At 40.2% G+C, this 5598-nt stretch overlaps 1 pseudogene; it reads right to left on the bottom strand.

Moving 5' to 3' along the window:
- Positions 1 to 1184: 1184 nt before the first annotated feature.
- Positions 1185 to 1284, bottom strand: LOC112109158 (annotated as a pseudogene).
- Positions 1285 to 5598: the final 4314 nt, after the last annotated feature.

A 5598-nucleotide genomic window follows, 5' to 3' on the forward strand; every position in this document is an offset into this window, starting at 1 on the left:
AGGACAGAACAGGTCATGCTGGTGGGGGAGTGGCACTATATTTGAAAGAAAGCATGAAATCAAATGAAGTAAAAATCTTAAATGAACAAAAATGTACCATAGAATCTCTATGCTCTATCCATGCTCTAATAATAAGAATATAGCAGTAGGGATATACTACCGACCACCTGACAAGGATGGTGATAGTGACTGTGAAATGCTCAGGGAGATTAGAGAGGCTATAAAAATAAAAAACTCAATAATAATGGGGGATTTCAATTATCCCCCATATTGACTGGGTACATGTCACCTCAGGGCAGGATGCAGAGATAAGTTTCTTGACCCCTTAAATGACTGCTTCTTGGAGCAGCTAGTCCTGGAACCTACAAGAGGATTCTTTATTTAGTCCTAAGTGGAGCACAGGATCTGGTCCAAGAGGTGAATGTACCTGGACCGCTTGGTAATAGGGACCATAATATAATAAAATTTAACAACTGTGTGGTGGGGAAAACACCACAGCAACCTACCATAGTAGCATTTAATTTCAGAAAGGGGAACTACACAAAAATGAGGAAGTTAGTTAAACAGAAATTAAAAGGTACAGTGTGAAAAATGAAATTCCTGCAAGCTGTATGGAAACTTAAAAAAAAACACCACAATAGAAGCTTAACTTAAATGTGTACCCCAAATTAAAAAAAAAACATAGAGAACCAAAATGCCACCGTGGCTAGACAACAAAGTAAAAGGAGCAGTGAGAGGCAAAAAGGTATCCTTTTAAAAGTGGAAGTTAAATCCTAATGAGGAAAATAGAAAGGAGCATAAACTCTGGCTAGTCAAGTGTAAAAATTAGGAAGGCCAAAAATGAGAATTTGAAGAACAGCTATCCAAAGATTCAAAAAAGTAATAGCAAATTTTTTTAAGTACATCAGAAGCAGGAAGCCTTCTAAGCAACCAATGGGACCATAGGATGATCGAGATGCTAAAGGAGCATTCGAGGATGATAAGGCCATTGTGGAGAAACGAAATGAATTCTTTGTATCAGTCTTCATGGCTGCAGATGTGAGGGAGATTCCCAAACCTGAGCCATTCTTTTTAGGTGACAAATCTGGGGAACGGTCCCAGATTGAGGTGACATTCGAGGAGGTTTTTGAACAAATTCATAAATTGAACAGTAATAAGTCACCATGACCAGATGGTATTCCCCCAAGAGTTCTGAATGAAGTCAAATGTGAAATTGCAGAACATATCAGATATTAAACTGATAAGAACAGACACTACACTTTGATCTTAGCTTCTAAATGTGGTTTGTAACCTATCATTTAAATCAGCTTCTGTACCAAATGACTGGAGGATAGGTAATGTGATGCCAATTTTTAAAAGGGGCCGCAGAGGTGATTACGGCAATTACAGGCGGGTAAGTCTGACTTCAGTACTGGGCAAACTAATTGAAACTATAGTAAAGAACAAAATTGTCAGATACATAGATGAACATAATTTGTTGGGGGAGAGTCAACATGGTTTTTGTAAAGGGAAACGATGCCTCACCAATCTACTAGAATTCTTTGAGTGGGGTCAACAAGCATGTGGACAAGGGAGATCCAGTGGATATAGTGTACTTAGATTTTCAGAAAGACTTTGACTTTGACTCACTAAGGCTCTTAGGCAAAGTCAGCTATCATGGAATAAAAGGGAAGGTCCTCTCCTGGATTGGTAACTGGTTAAAAGTTAGGAAACAAAGGGTAGGAATAAATGGTTAGTTTTCAGAATGGAGAGAGGTAAATAATGGTGTCCCCTAGGTGTCTGTATTGGGACCAGTACTATTCAACATATTCCTAAATGATCTGGAAAAGGGGTTAAACAGTGAGGTGGCAAAATTTGCAGATTATACAAAAATACTTAAGATAAGTCCCAGGCAGACTGTGAAGAGCTACAAAAGGATCTCTCAAAACTGGGTGACAGGGCAACAAAATGGCAGATGAAATTCAATGTTGATAAGTGAAAAGTAATGCATTTTGGAAAACATCATCCCAACTATACATACAAAATGATGGGTTCTAAATTAGCTGTTACCACTCAAGAAATAGAGCTTGGAGCCATTGTAGATATTTCTCTGAAAACATCCACTCAATGAGCAGAGGCAGTCAAAAAAGCGAACAGAATATTGGATATCATTAAGAAAGGTATAGATAATAAGACAGAAAATATCATATTGTCTCTATATAAATCCATGGTATGCCCACATCTTGAATACTCTTTGTAGATGTGGTTGCCCCATCTCAAAAAAGATATATTGGAATTGGAAAAGGTTCAGAAAATGGCAACAAAAATGATTTGGGATATGGAATAGGTTCTGTATGAGGAGAGATGAATAAGATTGGGACTTTTCAGCTTAGAAAAGAGACGACTAAGTGGCGATATGATAGAGGTCTATAAAATCATGACTGGTGTGAAGAAAGTAAATAAGGAAGTTTTATTCACTGCTTTCATAAGACAAGAACTAGGGGTCATCAAATGAAATCAATTGGCAGCAGGTTTAAAACAAACAAAAGGAAGTATTTCTTCACACAACTCACAATTAACCTGTGGAACTCTTTGCCACAGGATGTTGTGAAGGCCAAGATTATAACAGGGTTCACAAAAGAACTAGATAAATTTATGGAGGATAGGTCCATCAATGGCTATTAGCGAGGATGGCCGGGGATGGTGTCCCTTAGCCTCTGTTTGCCAGAAGCTGGGAATGGGCAACAAGGGATGGATCACTTGATGATTACCTGTTCTGGTCATTCCCTCTGGGGCATCTGGCATTGGCCACTGTCAGAAGACAGGATACTGGGCTAGATGGACCTTTGGTCTGATCTAGTATAGCTGTTCTTATGTTCTTTCTTGTTCACCTAAGAAAACAAAGGGGGAGCACTTTGACTTTTGGGGGAGCTCCTGACCTGAGAATTTGGTCAGCAATGTGCTGGGAAGCTGCGGTAAGGATTTTACCTGGAACCCAGGCTAGCTTGTTAAGTTTTAGCTACTAGAAAATGTTTTAACTTTATTTCCAGAGGCAGGACTGCTCTAACAGATGGGCTAGCCCCCAATTATCATGGCTATCTATGTGCTGCTCCACTCCTGGAGGAGCACAACATGTTGGTAGCACTATGGCGACTCCTGCGACATGCCCCTCTTTTACCTTGTGCCCCACCCCCGCACACCCACTGTGGTGGAGCTTGCAGCATGAGGCCACTTATGGTGACCCTACAAATGTTTGCAATTCTTCCCCAGATGGTCTGTGATGGCAACAGACACCGCAGAGGGGAAAATCACTCCCAAGGCTATCATAACATACAGTTATTTCCAGAAGAGTTATGGGGCCTAATTCTGCACTCAGTTATAAATACATACAACCTCCTGGAACCCTCTGAGCTGGCATGCATGTAACAGAGAAGAATTTGGCCCACATTTTTCTATATGACTCTTGATATAAAGATATATATATATATCTTTTATACATATGGGAGAGAGTTATCAGAACAAGGAATACCTCATTCTATCTTGCAGTAATTCCATAAATAATCCAAGTCACAGTTGTACATCCAACAGGTAAATCTCTCTGATCCTGCTTCATCATTAACAAGCATAATGAGAGGTGTTTATATCATTTCCATGCCACCTTTGATAGGTGGAGCTGTCAAGGAGATGTCAGCAATAGTCAAAATGTTGTGTACTAACAGAACCCCAAGCAGCCTGCACTTTCCTTCTGGTTTGTTTATTAAAAGAAAGAGAAAAGATCTATTAAAAATAAGTACACAGCTGCACATTGACAGAAAGTCAAATGTCAATATTTAAAAGGTAATACGTTGTAGATACTTTGCTGCCAAACATCATTTTACTTGATGTGTCTTAGTTTACAGTACATGTGAGTCAGCCCTTTGTTAGGAACACGTGCGGGCCTGTAAACAAAAATGAATCATATGCTAACAAAATATCTCTGATATGCAGCCAGCAAATTATTTCTTTCTCATTTACATACAAATTAGTTAACCACACCCTCTGTTGCGCTTTGAATTGGAAGAGGTATTGGTCAATAAAACTTCTTACCATCACTTATTAAACCTACAAACCTAGGAATTAAGTCCTCAGTCTTTCAATCAGATCCACACAGGCAGCCCCTCAGCTGCCTTGCAGCATGAATATGATTTTAGTATCAGGGTCTATAATGATAATAACAAAGGGCAATGATTTGTCATTTTGTTCTATATAATTGTGTATGTAAACATTAACAATACTGATGAATAGGGCTAGTCACTGATTTTCTGTCAAAACTGGTTTTCCCTGGAAAACTGGGTTTTCAAGTAAATGAAATTTGCCACAAAGTCCATGGGAAATTTTGACTTTTTATCAAAGGCTTCCTCCCACCAGTGAAAAGTTGAAGTTTTCGTGTGGGGAGTAGAAGGGTACGGCATTTTTGACCAGCTCAACTGATAAGCCATTGTGGAAATTCAGAAACAGGACCATAGCATTCTAAGCTAAATCCCTTTGTGGCAATTGAGGCATTCAAGTTATTTAATTAAGCTAAAATGGGCTACTGAAGTTCTTAGCCCATGCAATAGCTATTTAAAAATATGTGGGAGGTTTGTGGAAAAACCCCCCACTAAACTCCCTGGACCTGCACATTGGACCTTGAAGCACATGAACATGTGAGTGTGCCTGGTATGGCAGGCATTCTGGGACATATAGATCCTCAGGAGGGACAGAGTCTAGAGATCATGTGTCCAAGAGATGAGGTCCCTGTCTTTCGAAACTATAAAGGGATAAACCTGAGCTCAGGACTGGGAGACCAAGAACTCAGTAGCAAACTAAGAGAGCTGCAGGTGATGTTGCCCAAGGCTGTCCCTGGTGGGCCAGAAAACCTACAGGCAGTAGTTATACAAAGTAAACTGTTTAGGCTTCATGTGTGCTGTGGTATAATGAAGCAGAAAATAGGATGGTATTTTTTTATTTTGGCATGAGAATGGGTCCTAGGCTCACCAGATGAGGAGACGGAGAGCCAATGGCACATGCGGAGTGGGGAGGGAGTGACACCCCATTATATTCCTCTTCAAACACTCTCAAAAATAAAAAATCCCACCTCTGCTCCTTTCGTAACATTTCTGAGCAAAGGGAGTGGAGATTTCGGCCCTGCTCCCTTATTACAGGTGTCCTGGAAGAAAGCTGGGGGGACACAGAGAGGGAGCAAGGGAGAATGGATAACAAAGACCCCTAGGAACTGATGTCCTGGTGACTGGGAAGCAGTGGAGGGGATCACAGCCCTGTTCTGTGTAGGTTCTTATACCATGCTCATCACTGTAATATCTGAGTGCTTCCAATAATGCATTAAGGGATGTGACTAAAATCTATTGTGTTGTTTGTGCTCTCACTCTCTCCTTAGGAGGAGAAATATGTGCAGTGGTGTATCTCTTTTGGAGAGGGGATTTTTGGTTTTATTATGGGTTTTTTAATATACATGTTGCTATTTGTTTATGTTAGAGATGGCAATATGAACGAAATGCACTTTGCAGTTGGAGTAGAAGATGGTGAAATTTGTGATGGTCCTTAGTTTCAGGACGAGTTCATTCAGCAATCTCAGACAGG

Source organism: Terrapene carolina, unplaced genomic scaffold (assembly GCF_002925995.2).
Source record: "Terrapene carolina triunguis isolate 2854851 unplaced genomic scaffold, T_m_triunguis-2.0 Scaffold85, whole genome shotgun sequence".
Lineage (NCBI taxonomy): Eukaryota > Metazoa > Chordata > Testudines > Emydidae > Terrapene > Terrapene triunguis.